The 24,451-nt window shown below is 38.7% G+C and overlaps 1 pseudogene; it reads right to left on the reverse strand.

Moving 5' to 3' along the window:
- Positions 1 to 1,293: 1,293 nt before the first annotated feature.
- Positions 1,294 to 23,381, reverse strand: LOC131535848 (NACHT, LRR and PYD domains-containing protein 12-like; annotated as a pseudogene).
- Positions 23,382 to 24,451: the final 1,070 nt, after the last annotated feature.

Below are 24,451 nucleotides of genomic sequence, written 5' to 3' on the forward strand. Positions count from 1 at the left end.
ATTATTACTGTGTAAATACTGACTTTTATTTTTCTGTACAGTAGGGTTATTCTGATTTAATTGTTTTGATTAATTAATTAATTAATTAATACATTAATTAATATTTTATTATTATTTTCAAATACTTTATTTTATAGTATAATAGGATAATTACAATTGTACCTTTCTTTATTGATTTGTTATCATTTAAATATTAATAAAATCTATTGTTGTTGTTGCTATTATTATTATTATTTTACTTGTACTTTATAATTGTATTTTATTATGTTTTATTTCTTATTTTATTTTATTATTTAAATAACAAAACATTTTACTATTACTCACTTTTTATTTTTCAGTATAACTACTGCAATATTATCTTGTGTGTTTTTTATTGTTCTGATTTAAATAATACAATTATTCCTCTTCTTTTTCTTTATAATAATAATACAGATTTTTTTTTGTTTTGTTACAGTGGAATAGGATTATTGGAGTTAATAATTGTCACAGATCCACCCATCGCATCATCCACACCAACCACTTACACCCGCTCACAATCACCAGATTACTAATCACCACCTGTGCCACTTACCTGCACACTATATCAGGACACTCACCTCACTCAATCGTTGGTTGGTCTCGAGGTTGCAAGCCTGTATCACATCGCTACCTACCTCCTGGATCACAGGAATCCTCTGCCTCTCATCTCCTGCCAGAACATACCTGAAAGAAGGGTCAAGTTAAGATTAATTATTCCTCAGTTTGAAGTGGTTTTGAGCCCTTTGTGGAAGTTCTCTTTCTGTTGGACATTAATAAAGAAGAGTGTTACTACTTACCCAGTGTTTGTCTCTCCGTCCAGACGTGACAATAATAAGAATAATAATTATTATTATTAGTATTATTGAATACTGCATTTTTATTTTACATAACAATATGATTATTGCAATAGTTACTTTTTTATAATTTTGGGTAATTGTTATAATTAACAAACAAACAAACAAACAATAAATGAATAAAATATTTAGGATATTATTATTTTTAAATACTATTTTTATTATTGAATACTGAGTTTTTATTTTATAGTAACTTTTTATGGTTTTGGCTAATTGTTATAATTAGCAATAAATCAATTATTATTATTATTTATAAATACCCATTTTTTATTTATTATTATTGTTATTAGTGCAGTAGGATTGATCAATCAGCAACGTTTTTACATATTTCGACACATTTTTACATGTTTAAGTAATAAAGACATTAGATTTTTCTGATTAATATATTGTCATTAAAACACTTTCAAACTCAGAAGAAAAAAGTAAATATTTAGTAAATATTATAAAATATTTTAAGTGAAATATTCTGTCATGTTCTTCCTCTGAAGATGTTTTCAGGCACGTGATCAGCTAGAGACAAAAAAGAAGGAGGATCTGACCACGCCCACAAGCCACGCCCCCAGCACTTATTATTACAAATATTTCAGCACATTAACAGATATATCTTATATTGTAATAATACATACTATTGTCCTGTAAAAGATAAAAAGCAGCATGTAATAATCAGCTTTATTTATTCAAAGCATCTTTACAGTGAGAAACTAGAAATAGAGATTACATATTACATATTCATCAATTACAATCTGATCTCAAGATGATCTGTCGTTGTGTTTATTATTTGTGCACAAAAACAATCCAGAAAAATGAGACGAATGATAACATGAATATTTTCTGAATAAACGACTGATCTGACTCTCTGTGAGGATTTCTGACACACATTTATTCTGATTGATGTTCATATTAATGTGATGAAGAGACTCTGTAACATCTGTTAGTGATTCATCACGCAGCTCAAAGCATTATGGGTAGAATCTCTCTTCAGTCTCTTCTGATTCATCAACACAGTTTCACTGATGAGTCATCATTAACCCCAAACCCAGGATAGAGCGGCTGAGTGAATGTGGTCTGTTCTGTGTGGATGTGTCTCATTGTGTTTCTGTAGACGCTGTAGAAGGACAGAGTTCCTGCGCCGTGATCCACATACACTCCTATTCTACTGACATCATCATCATCATCATCATCAAACACTCCTGTTCTATAGATATCATCATCATCATCATCATCATATTCATCATCATTCACTCCTGTTCTATAGATATCATCATCATCATCATATTCATCATCATTCACTCCTGTTCTATAGATATCATCATCATCATCATATTCATCATCATTCATTCCTCTTCTATAGATATCATCATCATCATCATATTCATCATCATTCATTCCTCTTCTATAGATATCATCATCATCATCATCATCATCATAATCATCATCACACACTCCTGTTCTGCTGCTGATGGGCTTCACAGGGAGAGGAGTCCATATGTTATTGTGTCTGAATGAGTAACTGTCAGGAGAGCAGAGCAGACTCCAGGACTGATCATTAGATCCAAACACACACTCACCTCCTCCCTTCCTCCTGATGCTCTTATATGACACTGATACACACACATAATCTCCTCTCCACTTGATCTCCCAGTAACAGCGTCCACACACACTCTCTCTACACAACACCTGAGACACATCAAATCTGTCTGGATGATCAGGATACGACTGCAGATCTGGGTAAGTGAATGTAGCCACTCTGTTGTTGTCAGACAGACGGAGGAGTTTATTCACTGTGTTCAGATCCAGAGTGAACGGATGGGAATCTGATGGAGAGAAAACACATCACAATCAGGAATCATGAATGAGTTATTAAATCAGACACACAAACACATGATCTTTAATATAATAACCTGCACTAAACCTAAACCTGTGTCACAGAACACATTCTGATATATATTCTCATCTTATATGTATGTTTTAACAGTCTTTTCTGAGAATATTATATAAGAGTGTTGAAATGTTCAGAGATCTCACTTCACACCTCCTCTAAATGATTGACCTGGTCTCCTAGCAACAGTGACAGCAGCGGTTGCCGAGCAACAGTAAGGACTGTACTGGATGTTTAAACTGATATTCAACACAAACCACAAGACATTTCATCAGAAATCAGGGAATTAGCCTTTTTCTCCAGAATCTGAAATGACGTCAGCGCAGGGTAAAGATCGATCCGTTACAGGTCTGCGTCTATTATATCAGTGCGCCCTTCTCTCAAATAATGCTTCTTACCTTTTCTGTTCTGCCTGTTTTACAAGTTGTTGTTATGTAATCATAAAGAAATATCATTTGACTTGTTTGTAACTGATATGGCCACTCAGACCGCTGACTCGTGAGATAAAGCACTTAACATAGCGCTGGATGGATCTATTCTCGTCTCCAGCAAAGTCCCTTTTTAAATAGTCTTTGATCTCCGGTACATTTGAGCGTATTATCTCAGTTTACTCCGTCATTTCCTCAAATCACCACATCATCATAAATTACTTCAGAATGACAACATTTATGACCAGATGCACATGTTTCTCAGTTTGAAGCATATTAAACTCAACACAAGTACGTAATCCTGATAGAATAGGAACAAAACCATGAATCCGAGTCATCTCTGTTTAATATATATTTCCCAGGACACATTATACAACATACATTTACTCCATCACATTAATGCAAAGGAGAGAAAATACAACATTAATAATGACAATAATAATAATAGTGGGGAAAATCACGTGGAGAGTACGGCTACATCCTCGTTAAGTTCGGCTGCTGTTGTGTGAAACAGGCTAATTAGCTGGAAAAGGAAAAGCCGGAGTGAGTGATGTCACTTCCTGTGTCTCATTTGTTGTCATTGTTAAGATGATCACTTTTCTTGCTGGTTTTCTTATTTTCCATCGTGTGAAACTGATGTGTGGCAGCAGTACAGACTACGATCTGACTCTAGAAATCCAGAAGTTTAACTGTTAAAGGAATAGTCTCTGAACAGTTCTGTGGTCGTTTCATCAGCCTCATGTTTCCAAACCCGTATGACTGAGTGTCTTCAGTGGAGCAGAGAAGGAGATGTTTAGCAGAATATCAGGGCCGGTCTGAGTCTGATGATCATTGTGTAAACGTGAATGGTGTCGTGTCCGAGGTTAAGACCGACCCTGACTTTCTGCTGAACATCTCCTTCAGTGTTCCAGGTTCAGTTCTGTCGTGTGTTGTGTTTAAGATCCAGTATCTTTAATCATGCAGCGTATTGTCAGGTTTGTGTGATGTTTATGGTCATGTAACTGTAAATCACACTGGTCTCTGCTGTAAAATGAGCTGGACCCTAAAAATCCCAATCAGGTCATTTCAGGAGTGTGACTGTCCTTGTGTAGCACCTAAATATCATATCGTCAAACGACTGTCAGACGATGAATGAACCTGCAGCTCAAACACCAAGAATACTGCAGCCTGCGACAGCGTTATTAACCCTTTCACACCGGCGCCGACACATCACACCAAGCTGTATCTCACCATAACTCTACCGTTTACACTATCAAAATAATTCAGATTGCTCCTGACAGCAGACCACATGCGCTTTTCGACAATATATGGCTTATTATGGTCATTTCAACAAATGACGGCAGGTTTCCGGGAGAGCGGAAGAGAGAATTTGAATGGAGAGATTGCATAAAATAATAAACAAAATGAACAAACACATGGTGAAGGAGTAAAACGAATTAAAAAATTACGTTTGAAAATGATGAAAACTAAAATTAAAATAATGACAATAATAAAAATATTAGCATTTTATTTTTAAGTTTACTATAAAATAATTTCATTTGTATGTAATACTCCCTTTTTATTTTAAAATAAAATAGTATTATCACACTTGATTATTTAGATTATTATTTTTAGTTAAAAAACAACGAAATAAAGTGCAATAATATTATTATCACTATTATTAATGAAAAACGTTATAGTTATATTTTATGGGTCACACTACATGCTGAGAACCAGGCTGAAAACTTATGTGCACCCCTGATTATAGTTGAATTTTGAAGTAAGAAGTGTTGGATTATTTCAATCACGATTTTTCTCTTTTTTTTTCTAAATAAAAAACAGAAAAAATATTCCTGTTTTTTTGTTTATTTTTGTCTATTTAAATTCTGTTTACAAACTCACCACACAACATTAATGGTCAAAAACTGTACTTTTTTTGAAAGCCATTTGTTTTCTGAAAAAAATGACACCTTGCACTTGAAAATAGCACATTCTTTTAGAATTTTACAGTCAAATAAACAAAATATGTGAAAATGACCTGTTTTACTATTTATTCTTTATGTATTTGTGAAGTAGTTAGCTTACACTCTTATTTTAGTGTTTAGCTGAAGATGCTACAGTAAGATGTTGTTAACGCTATTTATGCGTATTACACATTTTGTATTTCATTGTTTGTGGCAAATCAAGTTTAGATATTATTTTTCTGCAGTATAACTGACAAATTACACTGTTTCATGTAAACAAAGTAGTCATGTAAATAATGTAAAATTCTGCATGACTACATCTTTCATAGATGGACGCTGCTGTGATTAAAACGTATAAATACTCAGTAAATATCAAACGATCTGTAATAACAGACAAAGCAGTAGTAATAAACACAGTTACTCTCACTTGTGTGTTGTGATATTACTGTCTGATCCAATATAGTCACACAACATCATCTTTTAGTTTCATTCTCTAGAAAATCCTGCATCAAACTGTGTCTTGTTTAAAACAAATCCACCGTAAAATGAAGCAAACAAATGACCAGATATTACTGACGTGGTCTGAAACTTTATTAAAGATAAAGAGAGCTGTTTTAGCAGCTTTCCTTCAATATAAGCTGTTTTTAGACTCATGAGAAAGTTTTGACTTCATTTTTTTAAAGTACAGTGACCTCTTGTGTCAAAAGAGTGTGTGTGTGTGTGTGTGTGTGTGTGTGTGTGTGAGTGTGAGAGTGTGTGTGTGTGTGTGTGTGTGTGTGAGTGTGTGTGTGTGTGTGTGTGTGTGTGTGTGTGTGTGTGTGTGTGAGTGTGAGTGTGTGTGTGTGTGTGTGTGTGTGTGTGTGAGTGTGAGTGAGAGTGTGTGTGTGTGTGTGTGTGTGTGTGTGTGTGTGTTTTTGTGAAAAGTCAGGACATAGATGTGTATAATGACGTGGGTATGACAGGTATTACAAGGTGAAGGTGACATCTCAGGACATTGACCCATGTCCCCACTTTTCAAAACGCTTATAAATCACACAGAGTGAGGTTTTTTTGGGGAAAGTTGAAATAGCAGACAGTCTCCTGTAAGGGGTAGGTTTAGGTGTAGGGTTGGTGTAGGGCAATAGCACATACAGTAAGTACAGTATAAAAACCATTACGCCTATGGGATGTCCCCACTTTTCACAAAAACGAACATGTGTGTGTGTGTGTGTAGTGTGTTTGTGAGTGTGTGTGCGTGTGTGTGTACATACATTTGTGTAGTCCTGCTGTAATTCTGGATTCTCCTCCATGATCCACACTATAAGACACACAGAGTCATATTGTTATATTTTTGATTATGATCTTGGCTTCCAATGATTTTGAAAACAATATAAATCAAGATAAAACCACATGTTAAACCATGCTTTAAACATACTAGCAATATTCTAGATGTTAGCAACACGCTAAACATGTTAGAATAGCATAGCATCAGGGTTGCAGCTCTCACACACTTTCAGACTCTGTCTCTCACGGATCGACTAAATCTCACAGCAAATAACAAGACAAAAGAAATCACTCAATCTGCTCAGGATTTTCTCACTGGTCTTGTTTGGTTTCACAGAGACTGGACGGGTCTAAAGCACATTAAACCAAATAAAACCAGACCGTGAAATGAACAGCTAAAGCGATGACTGCCTCTTGTGGTGCCGGATCGCTGTCTTCTTTTACTCTCTCTCCTGAAACGTCTGTGTTGTGGACATAAATAGATGGTTCTGTGTCTAAATAAACTCAGTTCTTGTCCAGAAAACAGAGAAAGGAATGGCAGTTGTGAGCAGTTGGGAGTGTGAAATGACAGTATATTCCAGGTTAACAACTGCATTACTTTCACAGTGGGACTTCTCTTGTATCTAACTGCACTCTCAGAAACTTCTCGTAAACAGTACTGTGTTTCAACAGTGCTTCTCTATGAAGGTTCTGTTCCGGCCCAATAGGTGTGACCGTGTGCCTGTTTGTTTTTGTCTTTCTCCGTCTTTCTAGCCTTGGTGGTTGTTTGTTGTCTTGGTGACAGTTACAGTGTGTTTAACGATATCCCTTTTGCTATGCCATTACACATTTTGTAATTTGTTCTATGATTTCTGATCGCGAGAGGACGAAGAAGATGTCATGTGACCTACATAGTGCATCACGAAGAAACACTACTGTAGAGAAATACCAGGTTAGAAGCGAGCGCCACACTTGTAAGTTTTGTTTGTTAGTTAGAGCAGTTTAGTTATGACGTGTAAACGCTGAAGATCTTTTCTTTATTTTTTTTATTTTTAGCTAGTTTAGAGGTTTCATTGTAAGGTAGTTGGGTTTTGTTATTTTCTTTCCCTTGGCACCGTTTGCGTTCCTTTTCCCTTGGGTTTATTTATTTGTTTTGGTTTGTTAATTGGATTTATTGTGTAAATAGTTTATTTTATATATATCTTTTTATTCTTATTGATTTATGCATGGTTTTATAGTAAATACCACTTTGTTTTTGTTTGAAGTTCGGCTAAATCAGCATTTACGTGAAATAAAAAGCTTTTGTAACATTATAAACTTTACCATTCAAAAACTTAGAGTCAGTATAATTTTATTTTTATGGAAAATAAATTATAGAAATTAATACTTTTATTTAGCAAAATTTATCAAAAGTGATGATAAAGACATTTATAATGTTACAAAACATTTCTATTTCAGATAAATGCTGTTCTTCTGAACATTCTATTCATCAAAGTAACCTGAAAAAATTCTACTCTGTTTTCAACATCATAATAATAATAAATGTTTTTTGAGCAGCAAATCAGAAATATCAGAATGATTTCTGAAGGATTGTGTGATTAGAGTAGTGTTGATAAAAATTTAGCTTTGAAATCACAATAAATTACATTTTAAAATATATTCAAATAGAAAACAGTTCTTTTAAATAGCCTAGTAAAACTATTTCAAAATTTTACTGTTTTACTGTACTTTGGATCAAATAAATGCAGGTTTGGTGAAGAGAAGAGACTTCTTTAAAAATCATTAACAATCTTACTGTTCTAAATCTTTTGACTGTAGTGTATAGGCAACTTTAATTGTTCTCTAATTTCTAGTTTTTAATTGGCTTAGAAATCAGAAAACAGCTGGACAATAGCCAATAATAATGATTTGTTTATATACTACAAACACTTTTTTTTTTAATCACATTAGGCAGAATAGTTTCTATACTATAATCAATGATATGTCAATTAGCACTGCATTGTTCATATACTTTATTTATTACATATAAACCATATATTGTCTCAATCATATGTTTATTGTCTTCATGTTTCCAAACATTTCTGTTTTTCTGTGAAAACAACTGTTTTCATACAGCGATAGCTGGACGCTTTTGTCCATATTAGGAATATCGTGGTGCGACTTTCTGTGCGAGAGCGACCCTCTGGCTTCGAGTATGAATGAAACACACACTGCATGGAGTGTTTATCTCACCTTATTCTGGGTATAAAATAAAATAAAATAAAACATCAGATCATGCATAGACTATCCTGTCTCTTTTAATTTAAATCTATATTTATTCACCCCGGCTCTTGAAAACCTCTATGCGAACACACTTGCCCGAAAAAGTGCGGGGGACGAATTTACGTGTTATTAAAAGTGGGGGTCCCCCACGTAATCTACGCCCCTGCACTGAAGATAAAACTCACATTCCGGTACAAAATACAACAGTGTATATTATGAAAAGTGTCATTCTTGAGAAAACTATCGCTTTTAAATTGTAACATGGAGTTATATTGGTTTGGACATATATTTGATGGGCAGAACAGTGGCTCGGTGGTTAGCGCTGTTGTCTCACAGCAAGAAGGACTACGGTTCGAGCTTTCTGTGTGGAGTTTGCATGTTCTCCCTGTGTCTGCGTGGGTTTACGCCGGGTGCTGTGGTTTCCACCCACCGCCCAAAGACATACAGGTTAGGAGAATTGAAGATTCTAAATGGACCCCCCCCTCACATGTATGTATAATAGACTTATGTATGGATTAACTGATTCTCGCCATGAATATAGTCATAGATGCTGGAATGGCGTTAAGAAGTTAATAAGCAAGTGGACATGTATTTGTGAACGCATGGGTGTGAATGTCTTTTCTATATTTGGCTATTTACTTCAACGATTTATATATTCCAGAAAGTTTATTATAAATAATGTATATTTCTAATAAATAGCAATGACAGCTGAGCGAGATGGTAAATATATACAAATATATTAACATTGTTAATAAAAGTTCAAAGATTAATATTAGTGAATTTGTCATCATACTGTTTTATTGTATAGCCTTTTTTTATTATTATTATTAATAATTATAAGCCACAAACTAAGCATTCGTTTGAAGGGGAAAATCCAAAAAGCTTTTATTTATTTGTTACAACGCGGGTATGTCTTATTCGTTCCGTTAATAAAAGTTTTATGTTTAATATAAGCTACCTTGTTGCTGATGTTGTGTGTGGGATTTTTTTTTTCATTAAGGAGTAATACTGAATCAACCTTGAGAATTAATTTTGTTCGAAGAATAGGAAAGATCTAACGTTAAAGATCAAAATAAGCGCTGCAGATTGGTTGCTACTGAGGTAAACAGACGCTCTCGAACTTTCTCTGCTGTATCTTTGTAATGGCTGTAGAAATGGTCATTAATTCTTGATTTGGGTACAGCACAGACATGTTACAGGTAATAATACGATCAAAACATCATGGCAACAAATGACTTCCTAAGTCAGTTTAAGTTGAAACGACTTTCACAATCAATTTGATTCAACTTCATGTTTTACTGTTATTTATTGTCATTGTAGGCTTAGGCTACTTTTTCTATGAATTTTAATGAAAATACAAATTAATAAAATAAGTTTTATTTATTTTTGTTACAAAATTTTCGCTTATTTATTTTTAACACCGCACACCCAGCACCCCCATTTTTTCTTGGGCTACACACCGCACCCCTACTTCCCACAGTAATGGTTATATTATTGTGTCCTCTAGAAACCCCCAGACTTCTATCTACATAGAGACACAGAGTAGTTCAAAATCAAATAATAAAACCTAATAACTTGCTGCTCAACATACTTGAGTTTGTCCAGATTCTTGAGTTTTTCAGAGAGCAGCTTGACTCCTGAATCTCCTGGGTGATTGTAGCTCAGATCCAGCTCTCTCAGGTGTGAGGGTTTTGAACTCAGAGCTGAAGACAGATAACCACAGCCTTCCTCTGTCACCATACAGCCAGCTAACCTACAGACACACACAGCAACAGTACACATTACATTAGTTTGGCTGTCAGACAGCACTAACACACAGTCATTTGTGCTGCTATTTTATGTAGTTTCAGTCACAAAAGTAAAGTAATCAGAAAAAGTAAAGTCACTCTGAGACGCGATTTTCTCGTATGTTAACCATATGGGGACTCACAGCTGAAAATTGTCATGAATCCGGGTCCACGATGCTCCTCTCACCACCAGAGGTCACTGTCTCCCAGTTCAATTCCCCAAACTCCACTCACCTCATTATTGTTTAATTTGCCCCAGCTGTGTTCCTGATTGCCGTCCCTACTTAAGCTCCCTGTGTTTTCTGTTCTGGGCTCGTTTGTCTCACTTTTGTGCCAGGTATGCCTGTGACTTATGTCTGCCCTGTGCCTTGTGTATGTCTTGTTTGCAGTGGTTGTGTTTATTCTGGCTTTTTCCCCTTCGGGATGGTTTCAGTTGTGTTTTTGTTTACTTTGTAATTTGTTAATAAAGAAGATTCCTTTTGCCAGCGATTGAGTCTTCGTTCCTCCCAACCCGTGACAGTACAAACGAGCCATTTGAAGACTCAGCGGCAATGGGAATCTTCTTGTACCCAGCTCCTGGTCGACAGAGGAACCAGGCCCCAGCCAGTGGGCCGCATCCTTGCCCACAAGACAATCGCCCTTTTGGGTGGTACGCCGAAGACCTCTTCGAGGTAGGCCAGGAGCTGGGAATTAGAGGGAGCACCCTCATCCAGCTGTTTTTAGCGGGCCTGGATGAGCCTGTCAACCGGGAGGAGCTGGGGGAAATAGATACGTGGTTCTATTGGGAGATGGTCGACCACGTCATCTATTTGAAGGAGGTGGAGCTGCGGGAGGGTGCCCCCCTCCCAGTCTGGGCTGTTGCTCCAGAACCTCCTCGGATCGTGCCAGCCACTTCCAGTGTCTCGGGGTCTTTCTTTGGGCGCTCCGGGCTGAGACGCAGCATGGAGGATCCTCCGCTGATGTCGGTGAGGGGAGCGGCGGCACCCACTCACAAGGCTCCCGCGGCCGCTCACGATCCTCTCGAGGCGGCGGTGCCCGCACACAAAGCTCCCGAAGCGGCGGTGCCCGCTCACGATCGTCCCGAAGCGGCGGTGCCCGCACACGAAGCTCCCGAAGCGGCGGTTCCCGCTCACAGTTCCTCCGAGGCGGCGGTGCCCGCTCACAGTTCCTCCGGCGGCGGTTCCCGCTCACGATCGCCCAGCGGCGGTGCCCGCTCACAGTTCCTCCGGCGGCGGTTCCCGCTCACAAGGTTCCCGAGGCAGCGGTGTCCGCACACAGGGTTCCTGAGGCGGCGGTAGCCGTTCACGATCGTCCCGAAACGGCGGTAGCCGTTCACGATCGACCCGAAACGGCGGTGCCCGCTCACGATAGTCCCGAAGCGGCGGTGCCCGCACACAAAGCTCCCGAAGCGGCGGTGCCCGCTCACAGTTCCTCCGAGGCGGCGGTTCCCGCTCACGATCGCCCCGAAGCGGCGGTGCCCGCACACAAGGTTCCCGAGGCGGCGGTGTCCGCACAGGGTTCCCGAGGCGGCGGTGTCCGCACACAAGGTTCCAGTGGCGGTGTCCGCTCGCGGTCCTCCAGGCGGCGGTGTCCGCACACAAGGTTCTTGAGGCGGCGATGTCCGCTCACAAAGTTCCCGAGGCGGCGTGTCCGCACACAACGTTCCTCTCGAGGCGGCGGTGGCCGCCACGATCCTCACAGGATCCCAAGCGGCGGTGTCCGCACACAAGGTTCCCGAGGTGGCGGTGTCCGCACACAAGGTTCCCGAGGTGGCGGTGTCCGAACACAGGGTTCCCGAGGCGGCGGTGTCCGCACACAAGGTTCCCGAGGTGGCGGTGTCCGCTCACGGTCCTCCCGAGGCGGCGGTGTCCGCACACAACGTTCCTCTCGAGGCGGCGGTGTCCGCTCACAAAGCTCCCGATTCTCCCGAAGCGGCGGTGTTCGCTCACGTTCCTCTCGAGGCGGCGGCGCCCGCTCATGATCCTCCCGAGGCGGCGGCGCCCGTTCACAAGGCTCCCGAAGCAGCGGAGCCAGCCATTGCCCGTTTCAGGGTGGCAGCTCCGCACACACTGCTGTGGTGGCCGCTGGTTCTGCCCTGGGTCCCCATCCCGCCGGCGCTGCCTCAGTCCCCAGGTCCCCCACCAGCACATGGACCTGGCCCCCCATCCTTCCCCTGCTCCGTTCCCGCCTGGCCATCCCCCTGGTTGGGTGCTTGGAAATGTCTGGAAGCCATTCCTTAGAGGGGGGGTCCTGTCATGAATCCGGGTCCACGATGCTCCCTCTCACCACCAGAGGTCACTGTCTCCCAGATTCAATTCCCCAAACTCCACTCACCTCATTATTGTTTAATTTGCCCCAGCTGTGTTCCTGATTGCCGTCCCTACTTAAGCTCCCTGTGTTTTCTGTTCTGGGCTCGTTTGTCTCACTTTTGTGCCAGGTATGCCTGTGACTTATGTCTGCCCTGTGCCTTGTGTATGTCTTGTTTTCAGTGGTTGTGTTTATTCTGGCTTTTTCCCCTTTGGGGTGGTTTCAGTTGTGTTTTTGTTTACTTTGTAATTTGTTAATAAAGAAGATTCCTTTTGCCAGCGATTGAGTCTTCGTTCCTCCCAACCCGTGACAAAAATGACCTACCTAACTTAAAATTGTAACAGTTCCTGACTTCAGTCAGAGTTGATAATGCTCAAAAGGATAAAAAGTTATAGACACTAAAGTGCCTTGAAAATGTTTTTTACTACACTGAATGTTTTTTTATTTCATATAAAAATACATGAAATAAGTCCTGGAGCAATCCAGAAAAGTAATGGGTTGAAAGTCACGTCTCATGAGTTTATATTTCAAATTTGAAGAAGATACCCCCCACCCCCCGGAGAAAAAAAAAAAAAAAAAAAGGATTATTTGTCCAAAAAGCCGATTGCTCTGTTCCGCCCCCATCAGATGACAGGTGCGCCACAAGCCGTCATGAGAGAGCGCCAAATTGAAATAAACAATATTCCGCGTATCAGGTTTTTGTTTTAGGTTTTTTGGATGGTCTCATTCTGTTTGTAACACTGCGTGCTACAAAACCATAACTCTCCCAAACAGAGAGCATTCAGTGCGCTGGCGTCCTGGTGCGGATTAACAGGTTAATGAATACAGTGTCATGCTTCACTCTCAAACTAAATGTGGTAGCATATTGTTAATCATTTTATGGAAAACAATTTACCTCAGGATCTCCAGCTGACAGCTTGGACTCTTCAGTCCATCAGAAAGCAGCTTCACCCCTGAATCCTGCAGATCATTGCTACTCAGGTCCAGCTCTCTCAGACGGGAGTTTGAGGATTGTAGAGCTGATGACAAACTCTCACAAGACTGAGAAGTGAGATTACATATGGAAAACCTGAACGAGAAAAACAGTAATTGCACACAGAATAAATCTTAGCAATGTGATTTTTAATGATTAATTTAAAGGGGAGATCAATGAAAGTGTTTGAACCCAAACCTCAGGATCTCCAGCTGACAGCTTGGACTCTTCAGTCCATCAGAAAGCAGCTTCACTCCTGAATCCTGCAGGTCATTGTTACTCAGGTCCAGCTCTCTCAGATGGGAGTTTGAGGATTGTAGAGCTGATGACAAACTCTCACAAGACTGAGCAGTGAGATTACAGCCATACAGCCTGCGAAGAGAACAACAAAAAAAAACAGCCATATTAATGTGTTTATCAGGTTTATAATCTCGACTGCATGTTTGTCCTAAGTACCACATAAACATTAAAATGGTAGACATTAAAAATACATTAAAATGGTATTAGTAACAGAAATAAGCACAAATGTCAGGGCATGTCATAAAATCTCCAAGGTCCAAAAATCCTCAGGATCAACTCCTGAGTGTTAAGTTTGCAGGAAATTAAACTGATTCATGAATAATTTGATCCAGTTCAACTCACTGACTCAGTGATCTGGTCACAGCGCTTCATGTTATCATCATGAACCAATTCATCCACATATTGTAACCTAGTGATTCAGTGAATGTCAAACCTCAGTGTGTTCAGCTGACAGTGTGAACTCTTCAGACCATCATACAGCAGCTTCACTGAAACCTGCAGGTGATTGCTACCCAGGTTCAGCTCTGTCAGATGAGAGTTTGATGATTGGAGAGCTGAAGATACAGTTTTACAGCAAGTTCCATCAAGACCACAGCCGTCAAATCTGCCAAAACAGAAGGTTTATTCTGATTAATCTCTGATGTTCAGTGTTTCTGCAATAACTTATTGTACCCTTCATAATCAGGACAACAAGACATTTTACATTATTATACATATTTTGACAATTAATTGTTTAGTGATGTAGAATAAAATATTTGATCAAACAGCAGTCAGTGAAATTACTCACAAGGCTTTTCTGCAGCATCTCACAGCTGGAACCAGTCTTGTAAAGCCTGATTGTTCTGAAGTGAACCTCTTTGGGTTGAACTCATCCAGAACCCTCTCTGACATCAGCAGTACTGTGATCAGCAGAGTGCACATTGAAGATGAGAGTTTTCTTCCTGGATGTTCATCTGAAATGAGGTATCTCTGGAGTTCCTCATATAATGAATGATCCTTGAGCTCAAGTAAGCAGTAGAATAGGTTGACTAAATCTTCATCTGAGATATCCTCATCTTGTACTTCTTTAATGTGTTCAGTTGTTTGTCTGATGCTCTCTGTGGTGTCTTCAGTGCGTGTGATCAGGCCTTTGAGCAGGTTTTGACTGGATTCCAGTGTAACGCCCATCAGAAACCGCAGGAACAGGTCCAGATGTCCTTTCTGACTCTCCATGGCTTTACCAACAGCCTTCTGCAGTAGCTCCTGCAATGTGATATTTTCTTCTGGCCCAAAGAAAAACTGAAGCTCCTGCATGTTCTTGTTCAGGTAACAGAGGAACACATGCACTGCAGCGAGGAACTCTTGAACACTCAGATGCACAAAGCTAAAAACCTTCTTGTAATGAAATACATTTTCCTTCTTAAAGATCTCAGCGATCATTCCTGTGAACTCAGTGTCTTTACTCACATCAATATCACACGCTTTCAGATCTTCCTCATAGAACACAATGTTTTCCTGCTTCAGCTGTTCAAACGCTAGCTTGGCTAACTTTGAAATCATTTCTCTGTTTGAATCTAAGTTCTTTGTAGATTCTCTTTCTGTCTTTTTGTCATATTTCTGGTTCTTAATGTTCATCTGTATCAGTAGGAAGTGGATGTACATTTCAGTGAGTGTTGTGCTGATGGTCTCTTCACCGTTGTTGATGAGAAGATCCTGAAGTACTGTTGCTGTGATCCAGCAGAACACAGGGATGTGGCACATGATGTAGAGACTACGAGACGTCATAATGTGTTTGATGATTCTGGAGGCCAGAGTCTTATCTATGATTCTCTTTCTGAAGTACTTCTCCTTCTGTTGGTCAGTGAATCCTCGCACCTCAGTGAACAAACCCACATACCGACGAGGGATCTGATTGGCTGCTGCTGGTCGTGATGTCACCCAGACCAGAGCTGATGGAAGCAGACTCCCTTTGACCAGATTTGTGAACAGCACATCTACAGATGATTTTTCCTCAACATCGTTCACTATTCCGCTTTCAAATTCCAAAGGCAGGCAACTCTCATCAAGTCCATCAAATATAAACACTAGTCTGCATTCCTCATATAACTTTGATTTTTCCATGTTCTTCAATTGAGGATAAAATTTCCGCAGAAACTCATGGAGATTGAACTCTCTGTCTTTAATGCAGTTAATCTCTCTGAATGGAAACAGGAACACACAGTGTATATCCTGATTGGCTTTTCCTTCTGCCCAGTCCAGGATGAACTTGTGCACAGAGACAGTCTTTCCAATGCCAGCGACTCCTTGGTCAGCACAATCTTCTTCTCATTGTTTTTCCTTAATAATGTAAATATATCATTACATTTGATTGGTTTTTCCTGTGTTTTTTTGTTCTTCTTGAAAGCATCATCAATCTTCAGAATCTCATGTTCCTGATGAACCTCCTTCATATCTCCCTCTGTGATGAAGAGCTCTGTGTAAACAGCCTGGAGATGTGCTTCATTGTCTTCTGTGCCCTCAAAATACGTTCTGCTTTCTTCTTCATGTTGGATTTGTGAGTTTCCAAGAATTCTTTCAGAATCAAATCTGCTGTTTTAAAAGATGATTCAGTTAATAAAACATAGGGTTAAAGCAAAAACAGATTTCATTTTTTAAAGACACATGACCAAGCTTCATCAGCATGATCTCTTCAGAATTAATTAAACATATTGTAATTAAATCAATTTTAAAAGTAACACCACAGATTTTAAATATTACAAAGATGGTGCACATATAATACTTGAATGGGAGAAGTGCAGTGCACAATATGGTGGAATAGTCCCGCTTCTGAATAAAAGAGCCGGTTGTTAATTGGTAAAGTCATCGCGTCACTGCAGCTGCACTAAGAAGCTCTGGTTGCTATAGAAACAGTCAGCATCCTGAGACGCTCTTAGGACTGTGCTGCTCAATGACTGGTCTAGCCTGAGAAATAAGCTTTTTTAACACTATCTGAGCATAAGAAAAAAATCTTATGAGACAATTGTCAGATTTCATTGTTGATTTCAAATGTAATCGCCAGCTTGGTGAACGGCTTTGGAGAAAATGTTTCCCCGTTCAGAGAGACAGGAGCTGCACCTGCATGACTGAAATAGCTGCTTGAGAGGCGTTTCAAAGAAGGCCGTCGAGTGAAATGACTTGACTTAACCCTCTAAGCGCCAAAGTCCCAAATTGCGACAAGACGTCATACTTCATTAAACAGACTGTAGTTCCTAATATGGTGTAGTATCTCATTTGTATTCCCTACCACTAGATTGCAGACATGTAGTACTTCGATTCTAGACCAAAATTGTTCGAGGAAATAGCAGAGCAAGTGAGCTATCGTGTCATTGATGCGGAAGCAGTTCAGTTCTTAGCGTCTGAGTAAATTGTGAGATTTGTGAGAGAAAATCGCCAAATGGCTAATAAAAAGTTGTACTGTGAGGACGTGTTGCAAATGATATTCGCCTATTCTGACTCTGAAGGGGAATATTTGCCTTTGGAAATGACGATCGGCCATCTAATGATCGCGCATCTCCTGGTACATCTTCACATGCGCAATGGCGCCGCCGTAAATGGCGAGAGTGTTCACAAAGCACCATCAAGTGATAATTTCGAGCCTTGCCCAACGGGGATGAGGGTGGCAGGGGTGGACGTGGTCTTAGTGTCCATAGGAGAGGCATCGCGTTGCTGATGGTCGGCCAGATTGCGTCTTTTTCTGATCGCACAGACTCAAAGGGCCGCCGGCAGACAGTACAGGTGCAGTCAGTGAGGGGCAGGTCTGTGCACTGTGCTATGCAATGAGAGGTACCATACTCTCAAGAACTATAAACTGTCACCTAGATACCTGATTGGGCAGATAGCTGGTCAACTGATAAAAAAAATAGGTACATGTATTTTACTATGGCACAGTAATATAGTAATAATTTACTACTTTCTCCTGTTTTACTGTTGATTTCCTCTTTTCATGATCATTTGGAATGAGGATAAAAAGACAAAAAAAAAAAACATGCAAATAAGTTCAAACATCCATTCAATATCTATTATTTCCTGAATATTACTGATGAACTGATCAAAAGTAGGCTACTGTTCGCATCGTTTTACACATAGTATAGTAATATAGTAATAATTTAGTACTTTCTCCTGTTTTATTGTTGGTTTCCTCTTTTCCTAATCATGTGGAATGAGGATAAAAAGACAAAAAAAAAACTAAAAAAAACATGCAAATAAGTTCAAATATCAATTCAATATCTACTATTTCCTGAATATTATGAAATTCAAGAGGACCGCCCCCTGATGACATCATAACATGCAAATTAGATGAGTATATTTACACCCCACATAAACTTTAGGTCATGCCCAACATTTTTCTAATTTACAGTAGATCTCTATCTTTAAACCCTTTCAAGCTACAAGCTTTTGGAATCTTGATGACAAAATCCAGCATTTTTCAAAAACCCTGGCGCCTAAAGGGTTAAAGGGACTTTGGTTGTACAGTTTTGAGGTTTTCGATTTAATTAATTCACTAAACTTGTCATGTCTCTCATGGATTTAAGCATTCAGATCAAGTCATCCAGGAATATTTAACTGTTTTCAATGTGTAATTTGTAAACTCAGTACAGACAGGGCTTCAGGAACAGCTGGCAGTGAATGCACTGTTTCTGTGTGTATAAGGTATACTGGTGTGGTCATTGCTGGTCACATACGGTGGATGGCTGAAGTGTTTGGCTGTTAAGGAGGTCAGTCTAGTTAGATCTGGTGATACAGTACATCACCTCTCACATTTCATCTCTGTTCTAATATTAATAATGCTCCCAACCCTGATCTGTCCAACATTATGAACAATGCCACTGCATGGAGGTGTTTTTATTCATTGTCATTTATAATCTTACACTAACTGTGGTTTATACAGTGACAATTATGGGGGAAAAAAAACTGTTTTGAATACGACTGATAAGACTGCACCTTGTTTTTCGTGTGTTTCTCTGCCATCTCTGAGATTTTTGTGGCTCTGTGAAGAGAGAGAAAAGGACAGAAGTAAAAATGTGTGACAAAATATACAGATACATGAAAGAAAATAGCGTAAAGTATGTCTGCGTAAGAACAATATGACCATAAATGAACTGTGAGATTCAGAGGTCTCTCACAGACCTCCCTGTTATTCTCCTCCTGAGTGTATTATGAGTCACCATTCACTTCCCTTATGTTCAGTCACCATAGAGAACATATGTGAGTGAAGAAATCTCACATAGGCTCCTGTGTATTTTTCAAGTGAAGTTATTTTTCAAGTGATATACATTTATTGTCCTTTTACTCCTACCTGCTGCGTCATTGTTTTTTTTCTTTGTTCAAGGTTATTTCATATTTGTTATTTCCAACTGTGTTAATGAGAACTTTCTATGCAATATATAAAATGTGTAAATGGCTCAATAAAGATTGAAGATTTAGGACATCATTACTGAACTGATGAGGAAGAGAAATCTAATTCTTACATGAACTTTAACAGGAACAGGGTTCACGATCACTCAGCATTATTACACTGGCTGCTAGTAAGCAGTGTGTCTCAGTGAGCACAGTTAAAGTGACAGTACCGTGTCCTGCAGTGCTGTAGCTGATGGTCACTGGAGCTGTGAAGGTGTTTCTAGTGAGTACAGGAGCATTTACAGCTGCTCCCATCTGAGCTTTCACATCAACACTGACTCCAGTGTGAGGACTGCTGCTCGTCTGAGCTGGAATACAGAGAGATTCATTACATTTCCTAAATGACAACTTCAACATTAATGATATTCTGTTCTTCACTACCTTGTTTCAGCTTTTCTTCTCCCGGGTCACAATCCTGCTCACCAGATGCCATCGTCCTTCACCGACTCGCTGCTGCTGGACTGGAAGAAGAAGGTTTTTAATCGCTCTAATGTCACCAGACACTTTCCAGAAATAAATAAGCAACTATTTGAAAATAAACAAGTAAATAAAATATAGCAGCAGTTATAAAATATGAGTTATTAAATGTCTCTGTGTGGATGTATTATTCACTATATTTAAAGAAACAAATACTGGGTTTTGTTCACCAAGAATCATGTAAAATAATGATAAAATAATCAAATGAACAGGAGAACTTCTCACTAAACGCCTGCTAATTGAACATGTTCACAGCTGTAGTAGTGTTTGTGTTGTTTCTCTGTTCTTCAGTGAATCTGCTTGTTAACAGCTGTTCATCAGCGTCTGAATTCATCGTGTGTTCATTCTCTCTGTCAGGGGGACTATATCAGTAAACTCATGTAGGACACTGATTCTTCAGACACGGGACAAAACATGTCCAGCAATTCTAACTGCTATTAGCTTTAAAACTGGAAATATTTTCAATTGTAAATGTTATGAAGGATTAATAACAGAATGCATTTAACACAATTATCCCCTTCAATTTAATTTGATCATCATTATGTGAAATCGATGACACTTATTGTCCTCTCGCTACTAGAATCTAAAACAGTGTGTCCACAGAGAAGGGTTCAATCATTTATATGCAATAAAATGGATAAAAATGTTTTTAATCATGAAAAACAGCTTGTTTTATCAAAAGCAACACTTAATATCTCATATCAAAGCAAGGTTGTTTTTCAGTGACACATGCGTGTTTCATAAGGTTTCAAAGCCGTGTCCCCACTTTTAGTCAGCACCGTCAGACACTGATTAAGATGTAATAAAATCAGGGAATATCAGGGGCAGCTGTGACTCTAAAGGACCCCTCGCCACAGTCCTCCTCTGCAGAGTACATCACTGTCAGACAGACTCTGGTCAGATTTATAGGTTTAGAATATTTTAAATCCTAACGTTAATATTTCCTGTGTCATAACAATAATATGTCAACACCATCCTCCAGTTTCTGAGGAAATTATTGATCATTTTATTCTCCTGAATAGGGATACAACAATTATAGATTTTGTTGGTACGATTATAGTCTGAGGAATAATCATGGTTTCACGATTATTACGATTAGTATGCATTTATTCATTTCACAACATAAAATCACACAAACACTCTTTAGATATTAAAGTGTTATTTATTGCTGCCTTTTGAAACAGAAATAACACAGTAACCAATAATACAGCACAAGATAATAATACTAATGAAAAAAAAGTCCATCTCTCCTATTGGAATTAAAAAAGGTGACCTCTGCTCTGTAAACATCCATGTCAGTATTTCCCTTTTGAAAATAACAAATGTATTTTGTGTTTTCATTTCATTTTTTTTCTACATTTCTTTTGGACCTGAGGTACAGAACTTGGAAAGATGGTGAAAAATAAATTGACTTATGAATAATACTATAACAGGGATGATAAATCACAATATTAATTAAGTATTATTAGTATAAGACTAATATTAACTTTATTTATCCCACAGAGGACACTTGTTACTAATGAGGGGAATAAACTAAACTATTATTGTAATCAACTGTCATCCATACTTATTCATTTTAATAATCTTTATTCATCTGATTTTACATATGGCATGAAAAAATCATGTCTATTATTTTGGTTTGTGAGATCGAGATCGAGCTGCCCACACAAACATTTAGGAGGACAGAAACTTGTCAACGCTGCCCAGCGACTTTCATTAATAAAATAGCTTAGATACTGGATCGCTACATTATATTAATCAGCAAAGAGGGGGTAAAACGACTGTTTAAATAAGTAAACTCAAATCTTCATTGTTTGTAGTGACGCAGATGCAGGTAGGCTAATTCACACACACACGCTCGCTCGCTCTCTCTCTGTCTCTCTCTCTCACCGCACTCTTTAATCTCTGAAGCGGGCAGAATGTTAGAGCTAACGAACTTCACGTCAGGTGGTCCTTGCCTTCACGTCGTGCATTAAAATCGTTAATTGCACAGCGAGAACAGGTTGGCTAACCGTGCATTATCCCTTATTCGCTCTTTAACAGCAATTTTTACGGCAATATTTAAATGATGCCCTGGTCATTCTTGATGTACCCGAAATGGTCCCACACTATCGACTTCAGTCATTTCTCTGGTGGAAATAAAGGGTTGCTGTTTGGTTCCTCTGTCATAGTTAATCTAGTAGCCTCCGTGTCTCTGATAAGCACGGCATTTTAAGCTGGTGCACCGCTAGTGTAACTTTGTTTTCGTTTTGCGCAAGTTTCAACAGTTCCATTCCATGCAACAGAAACACTCGGTGTAGCGGAGCCTTTACGATTAATTAACCGTGACGTTTTAAAGCGCGGTTAATTGTAAAACCGGTTAATCGCTGCATCCCTACTCCTGAAGCAGTTCCATTAGCATCTAGCATCAACTGAGAAAACAACATGGTTGCTACATGAACTCTATTTGTTTTGTGAAAGAAATGCTAAATTTGTCAACACTAAGATTTTCTGTGTGACGGTGGAGACGGGCCGATGACGGAGTCGACATTCAATGTGAAGTCCTCATATTTTGTGGTTTCAAGTCATTTTAATTATATTAAATATAAAATAGTATTTAATTTTTCTAATAATGTATAAATACTAAACATGTGACCTGACCACACATATTGCTTTTATGGACTAATAATCATCACTTCTAGCAGAGTTAGTGTTGAGCGAACACAAAACACTGGATAAAACACATCTACACATGATACAGTTCACTTGTGTTCTGATCATTTCTGGATCATTTGTTAAGATGTTTAAATGTGAATATTAAGATCCTGGTGAATGTAAATGATAGAGGTAACGACTGATTGTTTCATTTGTTCATTTAACTGTTTTTAAAAGTTACCTTGTTACTTCAGCAGATGCACAGCAGACATACTGTTCTGAGATGAGAGAAAATAGATCGTTTGTGTTCCAATGATATACCAAAATACTTGTAGATCACGAATCAGAAGAGGATCTGTGTTGCTGCTTTTCCTGTTCCTCCTGAAAACAGAATGAAAATCAGTTTGTTACAAAACTCTTTCTTTACTGAAACATTACACATACACTTCATCATAAATAAAGCATCTTTACTTTACTTGTCCGCTCGATTTCAGTTCTCTTCTGTACGAAGCAGCAGAGTTTGGTATTAGCAGGCGAGCTCTTAGTGTTTATTTCAGATGTTGTGTAAAGCAGAAGTGTGTGTAGCTGTGAAGGAATCTCTGAAGTTATGAGGAGTGCTAGAAGTGCGTAAACATTCACCTCAGTATACATCTTCTCTCATATTAAATATAAGACGATAACGGCGCTAAACACGCATGTAAATAACACGCACATCACTCTTTATGAAGTGAATCAGAAGAGCAGCGGTTCCTGATGTTACGATCAAAACCGTGTTGAAAAGCTTCGAGTAATGAAGCTTTCTCCGATACAGCTGTGTTGAGCTTCGCTGCTTCAGAACGCTTCACTAGCAGCGACAACATTATCACAATATGACAGATAAACACAGATCTATCAACTTACTCATGCTCCACTCGCAGAAGTGAAACTGAAAGTAACCCGAACCCGCTCCGGCGGAAGTGACGTAGCGCTCTGTACACTACACTCACAACAGTAACTTCCGCAGGAAAACTTAATGACTTGTATAGTAACAAGGTTAATGGAGCTTTCGTGCGCTCGAGAGCTAAGTGGATAGAAAAGGGCGACAGAAACACAGCATATTTTTTTGCCCTTGAAAAAATATTTTTTAAGAAACAATCATTGTCAGCATTATGTATTAATAACTCCATATGTGAGGACCCTAAATTAATTTCAGAATTTGTTAGCTCTTTTTATGAAACATTATACCAATCCAACTTTAATAATGATATCTGCAAAGTGTTTACTGATAATATTCAAAATGTTATTCCATTGATAAATAATGACTTTAAAAATCTTTGTGATTCTGATCTTAAAACAGAAGAATTACAGTTAGCTCTCCGACATATGAAAACAGGTAAGAGTCCAGGACCTGACTGGCTTTCGATTGAATTTGACCAACATTTCTGGTATATTTTAGAAGAGCCACTTTTCTTAATGTTCAATGATTGCAAGAAGATTCAAATCAGGACTAGATCAAATTATTAATGAATCTTTATGAAAAATAGACATATTAGTAACAATATTCGTCTTATTTTTGATCTTTTAGACTATTCTGATCAGATAGAGTCAGGGGCTCTTATTTTATTTTTAGGTTTTTGTAAAGGCTTCGATACAATTGAACATGGCTTCTTATTTCACTCTCTGAAAGTCTTTGGGTTTGGGAATAATTTCATTGATATTCTAGAAATGTTTTACAATGATATTAATAGTTATATTATTCTGAATACGGGAACCTCTAAAAGATTTGGAATCCATCGTGGTGTACGCCAAGGTTTCAGATTTCCCCCTTTCTGCTTTTATTAGTTGCTGAACTTCTCTCTGTTCAAATTTTAAACAATCAAAGTATTTTGGGATTAAAAATATTTGATAGAGAAGTCCAAATTTCAGTTGGCAGATGACACTGCTTTATTTTTT

Source organism: Onychostoma macrolepis, chromosome 03 (assembly GCF_012432095.1).
Source record: "Onychostoma macrolepis isolate SWU-2019 chromosome 03, ASM1243209v1, whole genome shotgun sequence".
Lineage (NCBI taxonomy): Eukaryota > Metazoa > Chordata > Actinopteri > Cypriniformes > Cyprinidae > Onychostoma > Onychostoma macrolepis.